At 46.1% G+C, this 27967-nt stretch overlaps 1 long non-coding RNA gene across 1 annotated transcript; it reads right to left on the reverse strand.

Moving 5' to 3' along the window:
• Positions 1-17567: 17567 nt before the first annotated feature.
• Positions 17568-25261, reverse strand: LOC135976503 (uncharacterized). Its single transcript, XR_010593672.1, has 3 exons — positions 23882-25261; positions 22542-22967; positions 17568-18181 (listed from the first exon to the last, which is right to left on the reverse strand). It is a non-coding gene; the product is annotated as an uncharacterized LOC135976503 (long non-coding RNA).
• Between the last annotated feature and the right edge of the window lie 2706 nt (positions 25262-27967).

Consider the following 27967-nt stretch of genomic DNA (forward strand, 5'->3'; position numbering starts at 1 on the left):
ATTTAAGCTAACTGTAGTCCATGTAGCCCACAAGTGACAAAATCATTTATCCAAATTGTACTGGAGGAGGGGGGCAGCTGTGGAGTTCTTGTCAAGTCCTTATTAGCTTGTGTATTTGCATGCAGTCATAACAGGCTGTATCAGAAGCCATGTGTGGCATTGCACTCCATAGGCTTTATGGAAATATGATTATGAATATGACATAACTGGAATATGCTTTATGCTAAATACCCCTTGTATGGTGTCATTAGAAAGCTTGTAATCTACTAAGTGTATTCATCCTATTTGTTTGCTTGTATTATTTCTATATCTGGAGTTAGGAGGATAAGATATAAACTTGTATCCCTGATGTAAACGTATTAAGTGGGGGCCATTAAGGGTGCTCCAGAAACAATCAGTTGTAAATATCCTTAGTTACTTGAAAGCCTTCCTGTGAACGAGTGGGCCAGCCCATGGGGAATGGAGACTAGGGGTCTCACAGTGACATGTGACCATGTCACCTGATAATGAAATCCATCTTAAATCTGGTACTTTTCCATTTAGAAGAAGGGGTGGGGACCCAGAGAGACAAAAGATTCCCGCTTTGTGCCAAAGCTATAAAAGAGGGTGGAGCAGTACAAAAGGGGCGGCTAGTCCTGAGAAAACCCCTGCTTACCACCTGAGATGTCTGTTGGAACTAACAAGGACTGTACTGGGGAAAGGATTGGGCCCAGACTAGGAAGGAGTCTAGTCTGTGAAAGAAGCTTATTGGAACATCTCTGAGGGTGAGATATTACCTGTAGTCAGTTTCTTAATGTATTAGGCTTAGACTTGCGTGTTTATGCTTTATTTTGCTTGGTGACTTACTTTGTTCTTTCTGTTGTAACTTAAAGCCACTTAAATCCTACTTTTATACTTAATAAAATCACTTTTGTTTGTTAATAAACCTAGAGTAAGTGATTAATACCTGGGGGAGCAAACAGCTGTGCATATCTCTCTATCAGTGTTATAGAGGGTGAACAATTTACGAATTTACCCTCTATAAGCTTTATACAGAATAAAATGGATTTATTTGGGTTTGGATCCCATTGGGAGCTGGGTTTCTGGAGATAGGTAACCTGCTGAGCTGTTTTTAGTTAAAGTCTGCAGCTTTGGAGGCGTGAACGAGACCTGGGTCTGTGTTGCAGCAGGCTAGCATGTCTGGCTCAACAGGCAGGTTTCTGGAGTCCCAAGCTGGCAGGGAAAATGGGCTCAGAGGTAATTCCAGCACATCAGGTGACAGTCCCAAGGGGATCTCTGTGACCGAACTTGTCACACCATGGAGAGGCATGCTGTTGATTCCCCCACAAATTTTGACCCAATCCTGGGTGCTGATAGCTGCAAACTTTTCCTGTAGCAGGAACTCTAGCTAGATAGTCACATTTCAGGGAAGGGCATATTTTGGGGTGCCACTTAGGTATGTGACCAGCCCACACCATTCAATCACCATAAACTTGAAAACTTCTGTGGAATATATGGCTGGCTTGCCACTGAGCTTGGAATAAAATATCCCTTTGCCATTCTAGAACCACAAAAATTGTTATATCCTCCAAAATGTGGAATGCTTGAAATGATAGAGAAGGCTTATGTAAGGCACGCTCCCCCACTACCCCCCAAAGCCCAAAGTGGTCTGCCATTTCTAAACAAAACCAATTGTGATTTTTAACTTACCATTCTTTGTACACTCTTTTCAGCTCCTGGGGTCTGAGGCGTTCCACTCACAATATACTGAAATTCAGTTTTACAAAGTATCATTTTTTGGTCTTGAGATTCCAGAGATGTTTCCTGTGCTTACACACTGAACCATCTGTGAATTACTACAACAATAATGTTCTCTTTTATGTCTGCTTTCAGGTCCCTCAACCTCAACTGGACTTTGTACCCTCGGCAGCCTATGCACACTCTAGCAGAACCCTGGGTCTCCACACCATCACGGACCAGTCCAAGAGGAAGTAATTCCTTAATTAACTCATTGACACACTGGACAGGACCAACAAGCAGATCCAATACCAATAGGGTGACCAGATGTCCCGATATAATGTACAAATGCCTAAGTGTCAACGATATGAATTTATTTTGGTTATGGTATGTTTATTTTCTGGTTGGATTGAAATCTTTCCTTGTCGCAAGGCTGACTCACTGTTTGTTGCCAAATGTTTGTTAAATCATATTATGCCTGCCAAGGGAATTCCTGCCACTCTGTCCAGTGACCAGGGAACACATTTTACCGGACAACTTGTTCAGCACCTGTATTACATATCACACACCTGTTGTACTGTCCCTACCACCCACAGAGCGCAGGTGTAGTTGAAAGACGAAATGGTGTACTTGCTAAAATTTGTGACTCTACAGGGTTAAGCTGGCCAGCAGCCCTACCACTGGCCCTTATGGAAATGCGGTCCACTCCATGCCAAAGGCATAAATTGAGTCCTTTTGAAATTGTTATGGGACGCCCTATGCGAGCTATAGCTACCATTACTCCAGTCCCAGACTTGAACTTGACTCACAGTACGCTCCTTCAATATTGCAAGGGACTAATGCAAACTGTAAGACACTTCCATTCACAGGTTCGAGCCGCCTGACCGATGGAACCCACCTCTGACGCTTGCCACGACCTCGAGTCAGGTGATTGGGTACAACACCACCATTGAAAACACGCCTTGGAGCCCCGGTTGAAGGGTCCTCATCAGGTACTGCTTACTACCCAGACGGCTGTTAAACTATCTGGCATCGCAACGTGGATACATGCTTCGCAGTGTAAAAAGGCACCACTCCCAGCGAACCAATCATCACCTCAGGACCAAGCAGAGTCAATTTTGACTCCAGAAGAAGACGTAGAGGAACAGCCTGCAATCTACCTTACAATCTATGCTCTCGTAAAGGTTGCCAGAAGCAGACGACGACCTAAAGCAAGGCCCAAGAAGGAGCAGTAGTGAGCTAGCGCCTGCTGCCTGGTGGACGTAAAACCGTGACTGCGGTTCCCTCAGTTGAGATTGTCAGAACCAGAAGGGCCTTGCCTCCAACATGCGCCTCTGGTGGCGCCTGTTCCTCGGCTGCTGGTGTCTTAAGGTCTGAGGAGTCCACAATGACAATTCTTTTATCCAGCAGCAAGTGTTGATACCTCAGACCCTTAATATCTCTAATTGCTGGGTCTGCAGCCACATCCCAGCCGACTCTCAAGCTGGTGTTCCTGTCCTGGGAATCCCACTCAATTCCCCAGACCTCACTGGAGGACCTCGTCCGTTTAACAAAACATGGAACAGCAATGACAATTGGGAAGCAGTGGGAATAAATGTATCTAAATGGATAAGTGTGGTGGAGGGAAAAGGTCATTGGGTGTTGGGTGTGTAATGGGACAGGTGACCTGGGAAGGAGCAGTTGCCTTCAGTATATTGTGACCAATGGTGTATAGGATTATTCGAACAAAACTAAAAAGTGGCAGTCCGGGTATGGGGATATGACTTTTTTCTCAACTTGGATCAAATAGAGAAAACAATCTTATGTTCCCCCAACAGTAACCTTAGCGAGAACAATACAGTCTTTCAATGCCATGCAAATAACACCACTCCTTGTAAGGAGAATTACCATGTGCCCTTTGGGAGATATTATTCCTCTTTTGCAAGCACCTACATGGCAAATGGGTGCAACCGACCCTTTCTGGCCTTGATAGGGCATCATTGGGTTTGTGGGACCAAAGCTTATACCGTGTTACCAGCTAACTGGTCAGGTATCTGTTATCCTGCCCGACTCTTCCCACAATTCCGAGTGCTAGAGTCCTTCCCATGAGAACGCCTCCATAATGTCAGGCGGAAAAGAAGGGACTTATCAGATGCCCAATGGTATGTAAATAACATAAGCCCCTTAACCTGGGAAGAGGCTATTGGCAGTTCCTTTATCCCATTTGGGGGAGTAATACACCATGCAAAAAGGCTCCTGAGGTTACAAGCAGTAGTCGAAATAATGGCAAATGAAACTGGAGAACGTTTAAGAGCCCTGGCCAAAGAAACAGGGGCAATCCAACAGATGGCTCTCCAAAACCGTCAGGCATTGGACATAGTGCTGGCAGCCAAAGGAGGAACCTGTGCTCTCATTGGAAAAGAATGTTGTGTGTTCATACCTGAAAACACCAATGAGGTAATAGATCATGCTAGCCACTTAGAACAGATTGCATATCTTCCCCATGAAGAGCCGAGTTCTTTATGGAAGTGGCTAAGTAACCTGTTTAATTTCTCTGGCATAGGAGGCTGGTTGTTTCAGGGAGCCTTGACTATCCTGTTTGGAATCCTAATGATTTTTATATGTTTTCAGTTAATCTCCTGTTGTATCCAAAATTGTGTAAGACATGCCACGCAGGTAGCTGCCCCAAACCAGGATTTGATTATTCTAAATATCACTGATGAACAAAGAGACAAAGAACGGTTGATATGTGGAACCCAGTCATTGTTGGTCATTGCATAGCTTGACCAAAAGGAGGGATTGTGAAAGTAGAATGAATTATATTGTAGAAGTAGAATGAATTAAAGAAATGCTGTATGTTCCTTTAAGCGGAATGAGGAATGTTGAGATAAAGTTGTCAGGAAGAGGAACATTAAGATATTGAACAATGGGTCCACTTAAGCTGATGGTGGGACATTAACAGGAGATTGGTGAGAGTTAATAAGGACATGAGATATGTGTCTAGCCCCAGGTAAACTTGTCAGTTCTGCTCCCTTTGTAATCTTGTTAATTTCGTGCCCTTTTATCTGTATAAATAAGGTGGTTTGAGCCTTGTATGGCGCTCACATTTTCTGTGTGTATTAGCAGAGCACTTTTGCTAATAAACAGAGTGGTCTGACAAATTGTGAGTCCTGAATCTGACTTTGACACTTGCTAAGCAGGAGGTAGGGATGCCAAATCCCAGTGACAGAAAGAGAGGGGGTGAGGACAGGTGATGCTACCTGGTGTTGTGGACTCTGCCCAAAGAGTCCAAACACCTTTTGACTTTCCCCTCTCTGGTGTTTAAAACAGAGCTAGTTAAACTCAAATGTGAATCATTTTTTCTGTTCAGGGGTTACCAGAGCTGCATCACTGATAAGCAGGTCTAGGGGCTATGTTGGGACAGTGGTAAAAGGAGAGACAACACAGAGGCTGAACTGGCAGTGAGGTTCCCTGCCACCCAGTGAAATCACTAAGAGCAGAAATCACTAAATACCTAGGTTAAATGGTGGAACCTCAGAACATCGTATCGCGAAACTGGCAGTCTTGTAACCAGTTACTGATTCATCAGAGAACTTTCCCTCTTATCCCATGACTGCTTATTTTGCTTAAGAGCCTTTGATGAGAGAGCTTTTCAAAGGCTTTCTGAAAATCCAAGTTCACTATATCCACTTTTGTCCACGTTTGTTGATCCCCTCAAAGAATTCTAGTAGATTGGTAAGGCATAATTTCCCTTTACAAAAGCTGTGTTGACTCTTCCCCAACACATCATGTTCATGTATTTATCTGATAATTCTGTTCTTTACTATAGTTTCAACCAATTTGCCTGGTAATGAAGTTAGGCTCAGCAGCCTGTAATTGCCTCTGGAGCCTTTTTTAAAAAATTGGCGTCACATTAGCCATCCTCCAGGGCTACCTGGGGCCCTGCAAGTCCCCTGAGGGCACTCTCTCTTCATGTGCCCAGGCTCCTTACAGGACCAACATGTTTGGGGCCCCGCTGTTACCCTCACAGGGGTCACTCCCCCAGTTCTTTCCTTGTCAAGGTGGGGTCTCTGTGCCTCCACCCGGTAGGGGCACTCCCGTTGGTAGTGTCCTGGATGCCCATAAGCAAAACAGTCTTTAGGCCCCAGCACTGGCCTCCAGCCCCAGATGCCTGGCTTCTGATGAGGTCCATGTGCCCTCCCCTGCAGCACCTGAAGCAGTCCCACTTGCTGCTCGGCGAGCCAGCCCACACAGGCTCTCCAGTACCAGTCCATCTTCTCCACTCTTGGTCGCTCAAGTTCTGGATCTGAGCAATAGTCCCACAGTTCTTGTCCTGCCCCTTGTATCAGGGGTGGACCACCTATGCTCACGTTCTCCACCACATGTAGCGAGGCAACAACTCGCTGGCACAGCGCCTCCTGCTGGTTGTCCTGGGAATTAGCTCGTCACCAGCTCCAGAGCGCCCTCTGCAGGCCGGTGGCTCGCCTGTCGCTGGCCGCTCCATGTCCCTCCCAGACCGGTAAGTCTAACGTCAGTACCGGGCAAATTAGTTGAAACAATAGTAAAGAATAAAATTGTCAGACACCTAGAAGAACATAAATTGTTGGGCAAAAGTCAACATGGTTTCTGTAAAGGGAAATCGTGTTGTACTAATCTATTAGAGTTCTTTGAAGGGGTGAACAAACATGTGGACAAGGGGGATCCAGTGGACATAGTGTACTTAGATTTCCAGAAAGCCTTTGACAAAGTCCCTCGCCAAAGGCTCTTACATAAATTAAGTTGTCATGGGATGAGAGGGAAGATCCTTTCATGGATTGAGAACTGGTTAAAAGACAGGGAACAAAGGGTAGGAATAAATGGTAAATTTTCAGAATGGAGAGGGGTAACTAGTAGTATTCCCCAAGGGTCAGTCCTATTCAACTTATTCATAAATGATCTGGAGAAAGGGGTAAACAGCGAGGTGGCAAAATTTGCAGACGATACTAAACTGCTCAAGACAGTTAAGACCAAAGCAGACTGTGAAGAAGTTCAAAAACATCTCACAAAACTAAGTGATTGGGCAACAAAATGGCAAATAAAATTTAATGTGGATAAATGTAAAGTAATGCACATTGGAAAAAATAACCCCAACTATACATACAATATGATGGGGGCTAATTTAGCTACAACTAATCAGGAAAGAGATCTTGGAGTCATCGTGGATAGTTCTCTGAAGACATCCATGCAGTGTGCAGCGGCAGTCAAAAAAGCAAACTGGATGTTAGGAATCATTCAAAAAGGGACAGAGAATAGATGGAGAATATCTTACTGCCCTAATATGAATCCATGGTATGCCCACATCTTGAATACTGCGTACAGATGTGGTCTCCTCATCTCAAAAAAGCTATACTGGCATTAGAAAAAGTTCAGAGAAGGGCAACTAAAATGATTCGGGGTTTGGAACGGGTCCCATATGAGGAGAGATTAAAGAGGCTAGGACTTTTCAGTTTGGAAAAGAAGAGACTAAGGGGGGATATGATAGAGTTATATAAAATCAGGAGTGGTGTGGAGATAGTGAATAAGGAAAAGTTATTTACTTGTTCCCATAATATAAGAACTAGGGGCCACCAAATGAAATTAATGGGCAGCAGGTTTAAAACAAATAAAAAGAAGTTCTTCAGACAATGCATAGTCAACCTGTGGAACTCCTTGCCTGAGGAAGTTGTGAAGGCTAGGACTATAATGGGGTTTAAAAGAGAACTAGATACATTCATGGAGGTTAAGTTCATTAATGGCTATTAGCCAGGATGGGTAAGGAATGGTGTCCCTAGCCTCTGTTTGTCAGAGGGTGGAGATGGAGGGCAGGAGAGAGATTGCTTGATCATTACCTGTTAGGTTTACTCCCTCTGGGACACCTGGCATTGGCCACTGTCGGCAGACAGGATACTGGGCTGGATGGACCTTTGGTCTGACCCAGTATGGCCATTCTTATGTTCTTATGTTCTCTAATCTCCCAGAGCATTTCACAACCACTGTCACCATCCTGGTCAGGTGGCCAGGGCCGCCCAGAGGGGATGGGGCAATTTGCCCCAGGCCCCGGGCCTCACAGGGGCCCCACGAGCCCTGGCCGAGAATCCCTTCCCTGGCTACTCACCTGGCGGTGGTCTGGGTCTTCAGCGGCACTTCGGCGTTGGGCCCTTCAGTCGCTCCGGGTCTTTGGCGGCATTTCGGCGGCAGGTCCTTCAGTGCTGCCGAAGACGTGGAGCGAGTGAAGGACCTGCCGCCGCAGACTCAAAGCGCCGCCCGGTGAGTACAAGTGCCACAGCGGGTGGCACCTTTTTTTATGTCCGCTCCCCCACTTTGCCCCAGGCCCCCTGAATCCTCTGGGCGGCCCTGCAGGTCGCCGGTAGTATATTCCTACTGCTAGACTTATGGAATTTCTATCTATAAAGATTCTCTGATACTGTTTGATTCATTTAAGATTTTTACTCTATTTGACTCTAATAAAGATAACAGGGACATTGTAGCACAAGCACTGTATCTATGTAGAACAATCCATAATACAAATGCACAGCACCCCCTACATAAACCATCCACAAGAAAAATTCATAATACGCAACTGCCTATTCACGTCACACTTTCATTGTGTGATGGGACAGTACCTCATGCACTGTAAGCCCTACTGTACAAAAGCTTTCATAAACTTACTATACTCCCTCTTCCATTGGCCCATACAAGTCCATAATGTGGAAGAACAGAGCACCCTGATTTCTGTTGCCCAGGTGCATCCTGGCCCAGGTGCGACAGGTACACTCTCTGGCTGAGTGCACTGGTTAAGCAGTCCATTGCTGTCATGGCCCCAGTCAGGTTGACTGGCTCACCCTGAGCTTCACAAAGATTATGAAGAGCACAGCAGGCCACAATACTGCGGTCATCATTGATGACACAGGTGTCCAAATGTGTCTGTAAACAGTACCCAGAAGATTCATTCAGTGGCAATCATCAGCAAACCCTGGCATCCTGAAATTTTCCAACACACCACATGTTGGCATCAATAAATTGGCTTCTGTTGTCCACAAGGGCCTGCTTAACAGTGGAGTAATACCCTTTGTGGTTTATGTACTCATGTGCTTCTTGAGGATGGTAAACTATGGGCACATGAGTTCTGTCAATGGTCACAACAGATTTTGGAAAGCCTACTCTCTCCAAACTGGCAATTACTTCAGCAATATTGTGTATGCCCACCACCACTGGGTAAAGCACACACCTGAGTGCCTCAGAAATCTCTGGCACCATTTTACCCACCATTGATTTTCCAACACCAAACTGTTTAACAATGGACCAGTCCCCACTTCAGGACCAATATGGCCACCCCCATGCGTGTTCTGTGAGACTGGGTGGTCAGGGAAAACTTCTTACAAAGTTCCACAAATGTAACTTTCTTCATGTGAGAGTTCTGAACCCACTGCTGTCCATCCCAGGTCCATATGATGATGTAATCCCATCAGTCTGTATTTATGCCTTTGCTCCAGAAGCGCCAGTCAATGAAGAGGGCATCAGCAGCTACACCGAGAGCCATGGGCAGTGTCAGCAAATTCAAGTCTCCCATGTTTATACTTGCATGGTGTCAAGTATCAGGGGTAGTCATGTTAGTCTGTAACCACAAAAACAACGAGGAGTCCGGTGTCACCTTAAAGACTAACCAATTTATTTGGGCATAAACTTTCGTGGGTAAAAAAAATCATCTTCTTCAGATGCATGGAGTGAAAATTACAGATGCAGGCATTATTATACTGACACATGAAGAGAAGGGAGTTACCTTACCAGTGTTGATGGGGGCAATTCAATCAGGGTGGATGTAGTCCACTCTCAATAATTGATGAGGAGGTGTCAGTGCCAGGAGAGGGAAAGTTACTTTTGTAGTGAGCCAGCCACTCCCAGTCCCTATTCAAGCCCAAATTAATGGTGTTAAATTTGCAAATGAATTTTAGTTCTGCAGTTTCTCTTTGAAGTCTGTTTTTGAAGTTTTTTGTTGAAGGATGGCTACTTTTAAATCTGTTATAGAATGTCCAGGGAGACTGAAGTGTTCTCCTACTGGCTTTTCTATGTTACCATTCCTGATGTCCGATTTGTGTCCATTTATTCTTTTATGTAGAGACTGTCCGGTTGGGCCAATGTACATGGCAGAGGGGCATTGCTGGCACATGATGGCATATATCATATTAGTAGATGTGCAGGTGAATGAGTCCCTGATGGTGTAGCTGATGTGGTTGGGTCCTCTGATGGTGTCGCAATGGACTGCTGAACCAGTGCACTCAGCCAGAGAGTGCACCTGTCGCACCTGGGCCAGAATGCACCCGGGCAACAGAAATCAGGGTGCTCTGTACTTCCGCATTATGGACTTGTATGGGCCAATGGAAGAGGGAGTATAGTAATCTAGATGACCCCTCAGTTTCTCTATCTGTAGAAGATAATACTATTTATCTATCTGACAAGGGCAATGGGAGTAAGTCCTAAAGCTAAATGCTAATGTCCGAAATCCTTAGGCAGCGAGTCCTATTAAAATACAAAGTGCGTGTCACCAAGACTGGAGCTCACATGTACTGAACTACTGAGGACAAGGGCTATTTTTCAGCATTCAACAGCGTTAGTCACTCTTTTCAGTTGCTGTTTCTTTTTCTATTCAAAACACCTGGTCAGTGGAATCTTAACAACTGGAGATAGAGAAGCCCTTGGAGGGCATCTCGTCCTTCCCCCAGCCGGCCAATGCAGAATTGTTAGACTACAATATATTCTTGACTACTTTGTCTGGTCTAGTTTTATAGATGGGGCTTTCACCTCTGTCCTGTGGAAATTATCTTGAAGTCAAATGGATTATTAGGGACTGTTTCCTGAGATTCATCCTAGATTTACCTTTGCTCCTGGTTAGATGCTTCTGGTACCACCTTAAACAATTTTTCCTCATTGTTCATAACCTTCATATACACAGTTGTCATATTCACACCTTAGTCGTTGCTTAGCCAATTTATTCAAAGGTAGCTCTTTTGATCTTTCCTTATTAATCGGTCCCTTTAGCCTCTTAACACATTTGCTTGCAATTTGAAGTCTGTTTTCTCTGTCTGTTTCAAATGTTATTTCAAGATGCTACTGCAGTCAACATTTTAATCAAGAAAACAAGTTTTGAGGATTTTTTTTTCTTTTTCAGGGGCACTCTGGCTTTATATTCTTTATTGAATGTAACATCAGCATCTTTGGTAGTCAACATTTTCCAATTAAATTTTACTGATTTTTGTGGAATAAAAGACAGACTTTTTGCTCTTGTGGTTTTGATTGTAGCATTTTGTCAGATTCATTCATTTCCATGACGTAATTGTGAATAAAATCTAAATGATAATGTTTGGCTTATCTAAATGATAAGTTTGGGTTTTTGTAGTATTTTGGTTGCCCCCTGGAAGAAGTCAAGCATTGAGCCTTGGAAGAGCAATGCTTCCTTGCTGAAATTAAGGAGGTCAAGTGTATCTGCTCAGTTGCTTGTCTAACTGCATTAGTGCCCCACATTACGTCTTTGTGTGTATTTGTGTTTATTACCAACTGCTGCCTGTCCCACTAAATAAAGCAACTGCTAGGGATGACTGGAGTGACTCGAGGTTGACACTATACTGTAATGTGTCATTATTCTTACTTTGATATAAATCATCATTAATTGTGTTTGTCTCGACCTCTGCAGTAACCACTTACAAATGCACGTCGGCAGTGGGGTTGCTTCTGATCCAGAAGGGGTTTTGCCATTTACTTCCTTGGGAGTAGAATTGGGCCAAACGTTTATGATCCCACAGCAACAGAATCTAGGTGAAAACTTTAAACACTCACAGATTGTGTAACATAGCTGTGGCCACCTAGCACTTCACAATTGTCACTCTGCTGCAGCCCATCACCTGAGAGAACTTCACAGTGACAGCAAGGATTCTCCTGCTCCAAAAACATGGGGCATTATTATTTGACCTAAAGGAAAATCTTCATTAGGCATTGGCATTTGTGCCACACTGTACCTCAGAATGACACCTTGTAACCCCCCATATTCATCATTCATATATGGTTGTGATATTTCATACAAAGCATGCCATGTAAGATATCATATGAAAGGTCATGGTCTGCTGAAACCCGTGATTCTGTCCAAATATATATATCGTTAGTATGCATAAAGTTATGAGACTGTGCTGTATGGTTGTTACTGAAATGTGCTGTAAGTTTGCTGGTGGCATACAAAAGATCTCTGCCCAGATGGATGTTGACCACCCACTAATCAACTGTGTGACTCAACTATGCAAGTACCACATAATGGGATTTGGGGGCTGCTTGTTCACTGTGACTCAGCAAAGCTCACCAAGACATGCCCGGGCTAGTGTCTGCCAGACACATGGGCCAAGGGTATAAAATAAGGAACAGTTGCAACATGAGGGGACCTTTCTCCTCCCCCACATATGCCAGAAACAACTGGGACGCCAAGAAGATGAAGATCATCAGAGGAGACTGGTCCAGGCTTCAGGGGGAAAGTCTGTGCATTAAGGACTGCAACATCCAGTGGGGTGAGAACTTTGCTTGATCTAAATACAGTCTAGTGTGATAAGGTTTAAAATTTAGATTGTGCACTTATTTATATTTTCTTTGGTAATCATCTCTGTCCTTCTATGTCTCCCACTTATAATCACTTAAAATCTCTCTCCCTGTAGGTAATAACCTGTTTTATATTTTACCTAAAACAGTGTATTTTGCTTGAAGTGCTTGGGAAACCTCTGCTCAGTGTACAAAGGCTGGTGTGTGTCCTCTCCACATCAAGGGAGGGGCAGACTGGGTAATAAACTTACACTGGTCAGGCTTCTAACCAGGGCAGGACGGTATAGCTCTGGGGTCCTAGGCTGAGGAGGTGGGGGAACTAGCTGGTGCCTTTCTCCATGTGATTCATGAGAGGCTTTGGGTGCCTTCAGGCAATCTGGCTAGGTGTGGGGCTCCACCTGCTGTTGTGCTGAGTGATAATAGCTCCCGAAGGGATTTGCTGCTTGTCACTAGCAAAGCATTGTGAGAGACAGCCCAGGCTGGAGAGTTAAAGGGACACAGCGGTACCCCAGTTCCAGGTTGCACCCCAGGGATCCTGTTACAGCATATAGGGCAAATGACACACAGCTGAGTAGTTGCTAATATCTGCACCCTACAGCACACTTACAAAGATATATTGCAGCCTCTCTATACTACAAGGGTAGATGCAGAACCATTCCAAGGTCAGAAAGACTATGTAGCAGTGGGGAACAGAAAAATAAACTATGAAAGACTAAGTATAAGGCTGTATTTGAGGCATTCAGTAACTACACTATATCCACACATTTCCACTGTGTGCTCAGCACAAAAAATCCCATTTGCTTTGATTCATAAATTCAGACAAGAACTCAGGTGTATAAAAACATAGGCGTGATCACAAAGGTGGATTGACCTATGGAATGGGTCAGGTCTATGATAATTGTTGAAAAACTGAACGGTAGGTTTGCCAACTTTCTAGTCGCAGAAAACCGAACACCCTAGCCCCGCCCCTGGCTCGAGGCCCCGCCCCTGCCCTGCTGCTTCCCTGAGGCCCCATCCCCCGCTCACTACATTCCCCCACCCTCACTCACTTTCACTGTGCTGGGGCAGGGAGTTGGAGTGCGGGAATGGGGAGGGCTCCAGCTGGGGGTGTGGGCTCTGGGAGTTGGGGTGCGGGAGTGGGGAGGGCTCCAGCTGGGGGTGCGGGCTCTGGGGTGGGGCTGGGGATGACAGGTTTGAGGTGTAGGATGGGGCTCTAGGATGGGGGGGTGGGACCGAGGGATTCAGAGTGCAGGAGGAGGCTGCGGGTTGAGGTGGGGATTGGGGTGTGGGAAGGGTTGAGGGCTCTGGGCTTGGGGTGCTGATTCTGGGATGGGGCCGAGGATGAGGGGTTTGGGTTGCTGGAGAGGGAGCTCCAGGCTGGGGGTGGGGCCAAGGGATTTGGAGTGCAGGAGGGGGCCGTGGGTTGAGGCAGGGAGTGGAGGTGCAGGATGGAGTGAGGGGCTCTGGGGTGGGGCCGGGGATGAGGGGTTCAAGGTGTGGGAGGGGGCTCAGGGCTGGGGCAGGGGGTTGGGGCACGAGTTTACCTCCCAGTCAGCGCACAGCAGGGGGGACTAAGGCAGGCTGCCTGTCTGTCCTGGCACCGCGCTGCGCACACCCCGGAAACAGCCAGCAGGTCCAGGTCCTAGGCAAGGGGGCCAGGAGGCTCCACAAGCCACTCTTGCCCACAGTCACCACCACCCCCAGCTCCCATTGGCCAGTTTCCAGCCAATGGGATTGTGGAGACAGTGCTTGGGGCGGGGGCAGCATGCAGAGCCCCATGCCCTCCCCCATCCCCCCGCCCAGGAGCCAGACCTGCTGGCCGCTTCTGGGGCACAGTGTGGTGCCAGCCAGGAGAAATAGGGACTTGCCTGCCTTAGCACCGCAGCATCGCTGACCGGACTTTTAATGGCCCGGTTGGCGGTGCTGACCAGAGCCACCAGAGTCCCTTTTCGACCAAGTGTTCCGGTTGAAAACCGGACACCTGGTCACCCTACTGAATGACAGCCGATATATCTGTCTAGATGCCCCGAATCTTCACCATGCAGTGTCCAGAGAGTGTTTTCAGGCATTCAGACCAGACGGACTCACTAGCAAGGGCTCTACTCTGGAGCATTTCTTGACAACATTCTATACTCGCTATGGCAGATACAAGTATTTTAGGCTATGCCTACACTACAGAGCCTATGCCAGCACAGCTAGTCTCCTAGTGTAGATGTACCCTACATCAACAGGAGTTGCTGTCAGTGTAGGAACATCACCACCCCGAATGACGTTAGCTATGCTGGAAGAAGAGCTCTTCTGGTGACACAGCTATGCCTGCAGTGGGGCTTTGTGGGCACAGCTATGGAGCTGAGGAGGATGCTGACCAATGGAGCTATGCCAATATAAGTTTTAAGTGTAGACCAAGCCTCAGGCAGGGCCAACGTCAGGGGTAAGCCATGGAAGGCACAGAAGCTCAGAGGGCATTAGGTGCCTAACTTCCATTGAAATCAATGTGCATTAGGTGCCTACATACTTTTCAGGGTCTGGGCTTGAATTATTAGGAGGGCATCGTAGTAGGAAGAGGTCCTGAAACATAAGCCCTGTATCAGAGGCCTGGTATGAGGCATGAACCTGGGCTAAAGTAGTGGTCAAAATTTTGCTGCTATAAAGCAAAGTTAAGCTGTGAACAAGAGGCAGGCTCTGCTCACAGACTCTGGCAAGAACAGGGGTGGTATTGAAGAAACACACATTCCTAAGTAATGTTAGGCCCAAGAAAGAGTGGTACCAGAAAGGTGGTACCAGAACATGTCAATACCAACACATTCCCTAAAGATAACAGCCAGGAACACGCTGACCCATCCTAAAGATAAGGTCAAAATAACACTGTTATGAATAGAGATGTACAAGATGATGGGTGGTAACTGGCTACGTCCAAGGGTGTCAACTAACTACGTCAGTGGGGCAGTATGTTGCTTGTTTGCATTGATGTATAAAATGGAGTCTCAGAGGGCGTGTCTTTGGCCAGCCTAGTGGGAAATGGAAAGTCCTGCAATTCACTGAGCTGTGTCCATTGTAACGGGCATACATGTGTTAGTGGTCCTGTAGAGTCTGTGGAGTACTAGGATTGTGCCTCGTTGACAATAAACCTGGCTGGATGCCTTCGTACCTTTATGGATCTTGTGGTTACTAGGTGGTTTGCTTGAGGTCTGCTGTGCCAGTGTCTGCACAGAGCTGGGATGACATACAGAGCCAAACATCTGATGACAGGCAGTAAGGGAGACGGAGAGAGCCTTCCTTATGAAAATACTCTTTGGCCTAGGGAAGATGCACAGGGTTGGGAGCCTGAAGTCCAAGGCTAGGTCAACATTACAATGTTATGTCAACTCAAGTTACATCAGCATACAGCCATTGCAGTTAATACATCGCTTGTGCGCATGCATACTTGGCTCCTTGTGTTGGCAGTGTGCATACTCACCAGGAGTGCCTGTAATGATGCACAGCACGGTGCACCATGGATAGGTATCCCACTGTGCAACTCATCACCATCCAGAGCATTGTCTTTTGGGAAGTTTTGGCAATGCACGATGGGACTGAAACGAGTTGCACATGGGTGATTGGGAGCATGGAGTCAACTTCCCATAATGTCATCTGTATCCCATAATTTTCATGCCTTTTTTCTCAAAATCCCACAAAACCGCATGGCCCCCTTTGTTGTCCATCAGCTCCGACAGAAGCATGGATTCTGCACAGCTCTGCACTATTGTCGTGAGCATTGCAAGTACTGGGTGCACGATCCTGGAGTATGTGCAGAGCTGCAAGAAGAATGGAATGAGTGGAGAACATGATGATTCCTTGAGGACAGATTGTTGTGGGACAGCGAGAATCAGTTCAAAGTTGTTGGTAGCATTCACAGAACAGCTGCAGATGGTGGAGTGCTGCTTCTGGGCCTAAGAAACAAGCATTGACTGGTGGGATCGCATTGTAATGCACGCTTGGGATGATAAGCAGCAGCTTCAGAACTTTTGGATGCACAAGGCCACATTCTTGGATCTGTGTGCCAAGCTTGCCACAACCCTGCAGTGCAGGGGGACCAAACAAGACCTGCACTGAAAATGGAGAAGTTAGTGGTGATTGCACTGTGGAACCTTGCACCACCAGATTGCTACCAGTCAGTTGGGAATGAATTTGGAGTTAGGAAATCCACCACAGTGACTGTTATGATGCAAATGGGCAGGGCCATTAATTGTCTTCTTCTATGCAGGACTGTGATTCTTGGCAATGTACAGGCCATAGTGGATGGTTTTACAGCAATGGGGTTCCCAAACAGTAATGGAGTGACAGACAGCACGCATATCCCTATTTTGGCACCAGACCACCTTACCACTGAGTACATCAACAGAAAGGGCTACTTTTCTACGGTTATGCTAGCATTGGTGGATCACTGGGGACACTTCAGCGACACCAATGTGGGCTGGTCAGGCAAGGTGCATGACACTCACATCATTAAGAACACAGGACTGTTCAGAAAGCTGCAAGCAGGGACTTTCTTTCCTGACCAGAGGATTACCATTGGGAATGTTGAAATACCAATAGTGATCCTAGAGACCCAGCCTACCCCATGCTCTCTTGGCTCATGAAGCCCTACACCAGCCACTTTGACAGCAGCAAGGAATTATTCAGCTACTGGCTCAGCAGGTGCAGAAGGAGAGTTGAATGTGCTTTTGGTCATTTAAAGGATCACTGGAGTTGTTTATTCATGAGATTGGACCTCAGTGAGAAAAATATCCCAGTGGTTATAGCTGCCTTCTGTGCCCTGCATAAAATATGTGGAGCTAAGGTGTCTGCAGAGGTTGAACAACCAGAGACAAGGGCTATTAGAAGAACTCAACGCGGAGCTATATGGCTGAGCGAGGCTTTGAAAGAGCACTTTAACAGTGAGCCACAATAACACATTCTTTTGTACTGCTCCTGCTTTTTTGTAGCCAGGTAGGGATCATGTGGTGATTGCTGTACAAATAGGAATATAACATTATCAATGCACCTATTAATTTTGATTGTGAATAGTCCTATGAGTTGTGTGACACTTAGGGTGACCAGATAGCAAGTGTGAAAAATCGGGACAGGGGATGGGGGGTAATAGGCGCCTATATAAGACAAAGTCCTATATATCGGGACTGTTTCTATAAAATCAGGACACCTGGTCACCCTAGTGACACTGTGCAGTAATAAGTAATTGGTTGCTTTCAGACCTACTAAGCATTTGATTGCAGAGATTGCAAATGAATGGAGAGGAGTTCAGTTTTAAATAGATATTTATTCTGAAACAGAATTCAGTGCAAAAAAAAAAGAAATTGTAAAATGAAAAAATATATATATTTAAAACTTACTACAATTTACAGACCTTATGAAGGAGAAGGAACATTCATGTCCATTTCAGCTACTCCTACACCATTCGTTGCTTTCACAGGTCAGTGTATGTTAAGCTGTGATAGGCTTTAATGTCCCTGGGGTGTAGTGGCAGGAGTAGTGCGATATGATGCCATGTGGAATGTTGGGAAGGGATAGAGGGATGTCCCAATATTGTGCTCTCCATGGGCTGCAGAGGGAGGAGACCCTGGGAGTGTTGAACCTGCAGGTCAAGCAGAGTCTGCAGTATCTGTGTTTGCTGCCTGAGAAGTGCAGTTATGTCCTGTTGCATCTCCCTCTCCTTTTCCTGCTGGGATCCTGGGTCTTTCTCGTCTCCACTCTTTTCTTCTCCAGGCTCTCCACAATGTTCAGTCTGCAGGCCCTTCACTCATGGCTTGCAGTATCTCACTGAATGTGTCAACCCCAGTCCTCTTCTTTCTCTACCTTCTCTGCTCTGGTGTTCCACAGGTATGGAGGGGGAGACTCAAGGCTGCAATGGAAGCAGCTGCAGATAAAACACACAGAGGTACCATTGTCAGCATATTCACTATGGGAAGCAATCTTAAGATGCTGAATTCACTCCCGTTGCTCCCCTAAAGTTTTAAACACTACATTCTCACTTCTGATTGGGATTGTTTGGGCACAGCACCAGTCACTATGCCAGCTGTGGTGAGCATGGCCTGTCAGGGGTTGAGGGAATTGCTTGGTTGAACAAAACTAGTAGCACAGCTGCCGCAGCGGGGAAAGGTGCTTCTCCCGCCAATCCAGGTGCTGCTGCAGGGAGAGAGAGCTGGGGGGAGTCCTCTCTCCCCACCATAGCCCCGGAGCATCCTCCTGCACCATCCTCTCTCCCCGCCATAACCCCTGAACCCTCACCCCCTGCCCCGAACCCTCTGCCTGAGCCCTGAGCCCCCTCCCACACTCCGAACCCCTCGGCTCCACCCCCACCACATAAATTTTGTCACATATCACCTCCATAGTGGTGCACATAACAAAATGCATTCTGCACATGATTGGGAAAAATTAGAGGGAACACTGCTCCTGAGGGCAAAAAAGGCAGAGAGAGTATAACACTGACAGGTTGTCACCAGGCGGGACCTTTGGAAGTTTGGTGTATGAGCTTCTAGTACATGAGCTAAAAGCCATGTGGCTATTAGCTAAGGCTGTAGCGCCCCAACCCCGAGCCCCAACCCCCTGCCCCAGCCCTGAGCCCCCCCAAACCTAGAGCCCCCTCCTGGACCCCTAACCCCTCAACCCTGGCCCAACCCCAGAGCCAGCACCCCCTGCCTCAGCCCACAGCCTCCTCCCGCACTCTGAATCCCTAGGCCCCACCCCCCAACCTGGATCCCCCTCCTGCACCCCAAACCCCTCATCCCTGTCCCAGACCCTGTACCCATTCCCATACCCCAACTTCCTGCCCCAGCCTGGAGCCACCTCCTGCACCCTGAACCCCTCATTTCTGGCCACACCCCAGAGCCTGCACCCCCAGTTAGAGCCCTCACCCCCTCCCACACCCCAACCTCCTACCCCAGCCCAGTGAAAGTGAGTGAGGATGGGGGAAAGCAAGCCACGGAGGGTGGGGGAATGTAGTGAGCAGGGGGCGGGGCCTCAGGGAAGGGGTGGAGAAGGGGCAGAGCCTCGGGGAGGAGGTGGGGTTAGCGTGTTCAGTTTTGTGCAATTAGAAAGAAAACATGTAAACAAACAACCCATAGCCCCTGAGCCTCCAAGTTCAGACCAACAACAATTGGAGCCTAATGGTGAATGATGAAAGAGACTTATATGCTAGAGGAAAGGTATTCCAAATCCAAATTTTATAATACGACAGTGCCACTCAACCCTACTGAGTGCCTTTCCTGCCTCAGTTAAAATGGCAATTGTGTGATTCCTCATCTAAGCTTAGTGCAAGGTAAGCACTTTCCTCCACACATTTTCCCCCTCCAGGGCTGGCTTTAGGCTGATTCCCCCGATTCCCCAGAATCGGGCCCCACGCCTAAGAGGGCCCCGGTGGCAGTCCACTCCGGGTCTTCGGCAGCACTTTGGCAGCAGGGGGTCCGCTCCGGGTCTTCGGCGGCATTTCAGCGGCGGGGGTCCTTCAGAGCCGCGGAAGACCCGGAGCATACCCCCCGCCGCCGCCGAAGACCCGGACCACTGCCAGGTATTCGAATCGGGCCCCACAGTTCATGAAGCCGGCCCTGTCCCCCTCCTTTCTTGAAACATGCCCCTCCCACCCCAGTCACAGTGTACAAGGATGGGGCTGACCTGACTTTTCTAAGTCAATCACTATAGCACAGCGGTTCTCAAACTTTTGTACTGGTGACCCCTTTCACACAGCAAGCCTCTGAGTGCGACCCCCCCCCCTTATAAATTAAAAACACCTTTTAAAAAAATATTTAACACCATTATAAATGCTAGAGGCGAAGCGGGGTTTGGGGTGGAGGCTGAAAGCTCACGACCCTCCCATATAATAACCTTGCGACCTCCTGAGGGGTCACGACTCCCAGTTTGAGAACCCCTGCTCTAGCACTACCTTCCCACCAGATCACCCCAGCAGGCCTTCCTCCTGAGAAAAGAGGTATGAGAACAACTCCACAAAGCCTAGACATCAGGGATAGAATCATAGAAATGTAGGGCTGGTCTAGTCCAGTCTCCTGCACTGAGGCAGGACTAAGGGCTTGTACACACTAGTGCTTACTTCACTATAACTTAAGTCACTCAGGGATGTGAAACACCCCCGCCCCCCGCAAAAGCTGTAAGTTACCCCAACCTAAGCATCGATGTGGACAGCGCTATGCTGGGGGGAGAAGCTCTCCCACTGCCATAGCTACTGCCACTCAGGGAGGTGCACTAGCAGCGCTACAGCAATGCAGCTACATCAGTACAGCTGCGCCACAGTAGCAATTCTAATGTAGATTAGCTCTGCATTATCTAAACCAGTGTTTCTCAACCTTTTTGATACCAGGGACTGGCTTGCTGCCTTCCTAAACTGTGTCAGGGAGATCTCAGGGACTGGTCATTGAGAAACACTGATCTAGACCATCCCTGACAGGTGTTTGTCTAACCTGTTATTTAAAAGCTTCAATGACAGAGATTCCACAACTCTACATGATTTGTTCCGGTGTCCCCGAGCGCAGTGCAAACGGAGAAGGCTCGGGCCCCTTAAGAGCATGGGCCCAGCTCCATGGCACCATTGTAAACCCGGCACTGTCCCCAGGTCCTTTTCTGCAGAACTGCTGCTTAGCCAGTCAGTCCCCCAGCCTCTAACGGTACATGGGATTTTTCCTTCCTAACTGTAGGACTCTGCACTTCTCCTTGTTGAACCTCATCAGATTTCTTTTGGCCTAATCCTCTCATTTGTCTAGGTCACTCTGGGCCCTATCCCTACCCTCCAGTGTCTCTACCTCTCCCCACAGCTTAATGTCATTGTGAAATTGCTGAGGGTCAATTAATCCCGTCATCCAGATCATTAATAAAGATGTTGAACAAAACTGGCCCCAGGACCGACCCCTGGGGCACTCCGCTCGATACTGGCTGCCAACTAGACATCTAGCCGTTGATCACTACCCTTTGAGCCCGACAATTTAGCCAGCTTTCTATCCACCTTATGGTCCATTCATCCAATCCATACTTTTTTAACTTGCTGGCAAGAACACTGTGGGAGACCTTATCAAAAGCTTTGCTAAAGTCAAGATATATCATATTCACCGAGCCAGTTATCTCATCATAGAAGGCAATCAGGTTGGTCAGGCATGACTTGCCCTTGGTGAATCCAAGTTGACTGTTCCTGATCACCCTCCTTTCCTCCAAGTGCTTCAAAATGGATTCCTTGAGTACCTGCTCCATGATTTTGCCAGGGACTGAAGTGAGGCTGTAGTTCCCCGGGGTTCTCTTTCTTCCCTTTTTAAAATATGGGCATTATTTTTGCCTTTTTCCAATCATCTGGGATCTCCCCTGATCACCACGAGTTTTCAGAGTTAATGGCCAATGGCTCTGCAATCATATCAGCCAAATCCCTCAGCACCCTTGGATGCATTAGATCTGGACCCAAGGACTTGTGCACATCCATCTTTTCTAAATAGTCCTTAACCTGTTCTTTCACCACTGAGGGCTGCTCACCTCCTCTCCATACTGTGTTGCCCAGTGCAGCAGTCTGGGAGCTGACCTTGTCTGTGAAGACTGAGGCAAAAAAAGCATTGAGTACTTCAGCTTTTTCCACATCGTCTGTCACTATGTTGCCTCCCTCATTCAGTAAGGGTCCCACACTTTCCCTGACCTTCTTCTTGTTGCTAACATTCCTGTAGAAACTCTTCTTGCTACCCTTCACATCCCTTGCTAGCTGCAACTCCAATTGTGCCTTGGCCTTCCTGATTACACCCCTGCATGCTCTAGCAATATTTTTATACTCCTTCCTAGTCATCTGTCCAAATTTCCACTTCTTGTAAGCTTCCTGTTTGAGTTTAAGCTCTCCGAAGATTTCACTGTTAAGCCAAGGTGATCGCCTGCCATATTTGCTATTCTTTCTGCACTTCGGGATGGTTTGTTCCTGCGTCCTCAATAAGGCTTCTTTAAAATACAGCCAGCTCTCCTGGATTCCTTTCCCCCTCATATTAGCTTCCCAGGGGATCCTGCCCATCAGTTCCCTAAGGGAGTCAAAGTCTGCTTTTCTGAAGTCCAGGTATTTTGCATATTTTGCTACTCTCCTTTCTTCCTTTTGTCAGGCTCCTGAACACATCCATCTCATGGTCACTGCTGCCTAGGTTGCCACCCACTTCTACTTCCAAGTAAGATTTAAGTGGTTCTAAGTAATAACAGACAGAACAAAGTAAATTACCAAACAAAATAAAATAAAACACGCAGTTAAATCTCACCCTCAGAGATGTTCCAATAAACTTCTTTGACAGACTAGCCTCCTTCTAGTCTGGGTCCAGCAATCACTCACACCCCTGTAGTTACTGTCCTTTGTTCCAGTTTCTTTCAGGCATCTCTTTGGGGTGGAGAGGCTATCTCTTGAGCCAGCTGAAGACAAAATGGAGGAGTTTCCAGGTGCTTAAATAGACTTTCTCTTGTGGGTGGAAACCCCTTCTCCTCTCCTATGCAGAATCTAGCTACGAGATGGAGTTTTGGAGTCACACGGGCAAGTCACATGTCCATGTATGACTTAGTTCTCTACAGGACATTCCCAGGAAAGCTCAGATGTGGATTGGCATCTATCAAGGTCCATTGTTAGCCAAGTACTCCCAATTACTTGAATAACCCCTTCACACTATGTTGACCAAATCTGCCTTAGGTGCTTCCTACAGCAATACAAAGCATACAGCTTATGCTCATAACTTCAGATATAAAAATGATACATGCATACGAAATAGGATGAATACATTCAATAGAACATAACCTTTGCAAAGATATGTTACATGGCATATATAGCATAAAACATATCCCAGTTATGTCATATTTACATTCATAAGCATATTTTTATAAAGCATTATGGGGTACATCATCACACTGTCACAGTACTATCCACAAACTATGTAAGTGCACTCTCTATGCCATTATCCAAATCGCTTATGAAGATATTGAATAGAATCAGACCTAGGACAGATCCCGGCAGGATCCCATTCGATACGCCCTTCCAGCTCAATTGTGAGCCATTGATAACTACTCTCTGAGTACAGTTTTTGTAGCCAGTTGTGCACCCACATTATGGTAGGTTTGTCTAGGTAGTATTTCCCTAGTTTGCTGATGAGACAGTCATGTGAGACTGTCAAGGCTGCTTCCCCACTCTGAACTTTAGGGTACAAATGTGGAGGCCTGCATGAAAACTTCTAAGCTTAACTACCAGCTTAGATCTGGTCCGCTGCCACCACTCCCAAATGTGCTAATTCCCTTCCCTGGGTAGCCTTGAGAGACTCTTCACCAATTTCCTGGTGGATCAAGATCCAACCCCCTTGGATCTAAAAACAAGGAAAAATCAAGCAGGTTCTTAAAAAGAAGGCTTTTAATTAAAGAAAAAGGTAAAAATCATCTCTGTAAAATCAGGATGGAAACTAACTTTACAGGGTAATCAAACTTAAAGAGCCCAGAGGAATCCCCTCTAGCCTTAGGTTCAAAGTTACAGCAAACAGAGATAAACACTCTAGCAAAAAGGTACATTTACAAGTTGAGAAAATAAAGATAAAAACTAACACGCCTTGCCTAGCTGTTTACTTACAAGTTGGAAATATGAGAGACTTGTTCAGAAAGATTTGGAGATCCTAGATTGATGTCTGGTCCCTCTCAGTCCCAAGAGCGAACAACCCCCAAAACAAAGAGCACAAACAAAAGCCTTCCCCCCACCAAGATTTGAAAGTATCTTGTCTCCTTATTGGTCCTTTGGGTCAGATGTCAGCCAGGTTACCTGAGCTTCTTAACCCTTTACAGGTAAAAGGATTTTGGAGTCTCTAGCCAGGAGGGATTTTATAGTACTGTACACAGGAGGGCTGTTACCCTTCCCTTTATAACTACTCTCTGAGTACAGATTTTGCAGCCAGTTGTGCACCCACGTTATGGTAGGTTTATCTAGGTAGTATTTCCCTAGTTTGCTGATGAGACAGTCATGTGAGACAGTAGGCAAGGCCAGACAGGGCAGCACTGTCCCCATTTTCTAAATGCAACAATCCCTTCACCTGGGGAAACACATCCAGCACTGACTGCAGGAAGGTCTTCCTCAGATTCAACTGTCCACCTTCCAGGGGGCAGGGCTGGTACATGAGGGCTGTGGCCAGGGGGATGATGGTAGTGCAGAGGAACCCAGGGGGAACAAGGGTAGTGTGGGGGACCCACGGCAGTGCTTTCCCCAGGAATTGAAATTAGGGGGGAGTGTCCGAATTTACAGGGGTGTGTGTGTCAGGACCGATGAGATATATAAAAGAGATATGAATAAAGTAAATGTTTTGTTAGGATAATGCAAATTTAACATAAGGATAATGCAAGTTACACCAAAACACATAACAGGTCTAGATTTCTAAAAAAATATAAATTTAAAAAAATGTATTTAATTTAAATTGACTTTTGAAAAGTAAGCCATCATGGGATAAGAGGGGAGTCCTCTCATGGATCAGTAACTGGTTAAAAGATGGGAAACAAAGAGTAGGAATTAGTTTTCAGAATGGAGAGAGATACATAATGGTATCCCTGAGGGGTCAGTACTGGGACCATTACTGTTCAACATACTCATAAATGATCTGGAAAAACGGGTAAACAGTGAGGTGGCAAAATTTGCTGATGATACAAAACTATTCAAGATAGTTAAGTCCCAGGCAGACTGCGAAGAGTTACAAAGGAATCTCACAAAACTGGGTACCTGGGCAACAAAAATGGCAGATGAAATTCAATGTTGATAAATGCAAAGTAATGCACATTGGAAAACAATTTCAACTATACATACAAAATGAAGGAGTCTGAATTAGCTGTTAACACTCAAGAAAGAGATCTTGGCATCATTGTGGATAGTTCTCTGAAAACATCCACTCAATGTGCAGCGGCAGTCAATGATTCCCAACATTCTGTTTGCTTTTTTAAAAAGAACAGGAGTACCCGTGGCACCTTAGAGACTAACACATTTATTTGAGCATAAACTTTCGTGGGCTACAGCCCACTTCATCGGATGTAGCCCACGAAAGCTTATGCTCAAATAAATGTGTTAGTCTCTAAGGTGCCACAAGTACTCCTGTTCTTTTTGCGGATACAGACTAACACAGCTGCTACTCTGAAACCTTTGCTTTTTAAAGAAAGGGATAGATAATAAGACAGAATATATCATATTGCCTCTATATAAATCCATGGTACATATACACCTTGAATACTGTGTGCAGATCTGGTCACCCCATCCCAAAAAAGGTATATTGGAAATGGAAAAGGTACAGAGATGAGCAACTAAAATGATTAGGGGTATGAAACAGGAGGAAAAATTAAAATGACTGGGAATTTTCGGCTTAGAAAAGAGATGACTAAGGGGGGGATATGATAGAGGTCTATAAAATCTTGACTGGTGTGAAGAGTGAATAAGGAAATGTTATTTAATCCTTCACATAACACAAGAACTAGCAGTCACCAAATGAAATTAATAGGCAGCAGGTTTAAAAAAAAAAAAGGAAGTACTTCTTCACACAACATAAAGTTAACCTGTGGAACTCTTTGCCAGGGGATGCTGTGAAGACCAAAACTATAACAGGATTAAAAAAAGAACTAGATAAATTCCTGGAGAATAGGTCCATCAGTGGCTATTAGCCAGGATGGGAAGGGATGCAACACCTTGCTCTGAGTGTACCTAGCGTGTTTGCCAGAAGCTGGGAATGGGCAACAGGGGATGGATCACTTGATGATTACCTGTTCTGTTCATTCCCTCTGAAGCATCTGGCCTTGACCATTGTTGGAAGACAGGATACTGGGCTATTTGGACCATTGGTCTGACCCAGTATGACCATTTCTTATGTAAAAATTAATTATAATAATAAAAATGTTTAGTACAGACACTCCCCAACATAATGACCTCTCAAGATAGCAACAATGTGAGATAACAACCTTGGCAAATAATGCATTTTAAAAATCTTGGCTTACTAGGAAACAAATTTATATAAGTTTCATTCCCAGTCACAAAGCTAACATTCTGGAGCAAAGTCACTAAAATATAGTCCAACAAACAAATGTTTTTTTAACGTGCCCCTCACTTTTCCCTCCACTGCACCCCACTCACCGGGGTTGTCCTTGGTCAGTGGAGACTCAGAGTTCAGAGGTGCTTTCACGTGAGTACACCTCCCAGGTGGGGGGCAAAAAGGCACCTTGCTCGTTCCTCCAGCTGCTCACTGTTCGCTCTGGCCACGGCTGTTCGTTGTGCCACCGTTCACTCCACCACTCTGTTGCCAATGGCCCTGCGCAGTCACCTTCTGCTGCCACCTGCCACTCTGACCTCTGCTAGTTGGTCTCTTGAGGTTCCACCAGCTCTCAGTGATTTCAGCTGAGCGATCAGAGGGGGAACCTCGCTGCTATTGCAGTCTGGGCTGTCTTTTACACAAAAACACTGTACCCACAGGAACACTGTCCCCATAGCAGGACTAAGCACTTAGACCTGATTACACTGCTCCCCAGCCAAAATGCTTCTGAAATAAATGTAGTCAAACTTTACTAATTCTGGGTCACTGAGAACGTTAAAACTGTTGATTGGCTCTAGTTTTCAAGATATGCTATTGGGTCAGTATATACAACCCTTGACTTGGGAAGGGATCTCAATTTAAACCAGAAATGACTAAAATACATCTTTGACTGGATCTATGAATAAATCTATGACTGGGTTTGGACAGTACTTGCTTTTTAGGCAAAACAATGAATGATGCAATCTGAAGCTGGTATTGCGTCATACATGATATGAATTGCATCATGTTATTCCTAGAAGTCATGGATGATGCAATCATAACGAAGCTTACATCACTCTGCTGAACAAATTGCCCTATATCAGCTCTAGAAATCATACAGTGTCATGCTCTCTTATTTGTCAGTGTTTGATTTTGCAAAGGGACACATTTCTGTTTAGCCAAAGTGAGCAGAGATGCCTCGTACTTGTGTGAACAGTGCAGATAACTTCTGCTGTTTGTGGTGAAGTGACTTTTGCATCACAAAAGCGCAGTATAACCACTATGATTAAGAAAGCCTATCACCTTTATTTTGGCTGCAAAATTGGAGATCAGGACAAGAGGTGGGCCCCACACATATGCTGCAACACTTGTGCAACAAATCTTCGCCAGTGGTTGAACAGGAAAAGGAAATCTATGCCTTTTGCAGTGCCAATGATTTGGAGAGAGCCAACAGATCATACCAGCAATTGTTACTTCTGCATGGTGCCTCCAGTTGGGAAAGGTGTGTCAAAGAAGAAAAAGTGGACCGTGCATTATCCAAACATTCCATCAGCTATACGTCCAGTACCCCCACAGAGAAGGACTGCTAGTTCCTGATGCACCAGAATCATTCTCACTTGAGTCAGACGAGCAAGAGGAAGAGGATGAAACTTCTGGTCCTGAATCATCAATGTCACAGGACCACATTTTCTCCCATCCTCCTCCTCTGAACCACACCTCATAACACCAGGTGAACTGAATGACCTCGTCAGGGATTTGGAACTACCCAAGAGTAAGGCAGAGCTGTTGGGCTCCAGACTACAGCAGTGGAATCTCCTGGCAGGTGATGTTAGGGTTTCCATGTTCCGTGACCGTCACAAGGATCTTGTCCCATTCTTCTTCATGAACGGTGATCTTGTAGCCTGCAA

The sequence above is a fragment of the Chrysemys picta genome, chromosome 18 (assembly GCF_011386835.1).
Source record: "Chrysemys picta bellii isolate R12L10 chromosome 18, ASM1138683v2, whole genome shotgun sequence".
In the NCBI taxonomy this organism is placed as follows: Eukaryota; Metazoa; Chordata; order Testudines; family Emydidae; genus Chrysemys; species Chrysemys picta.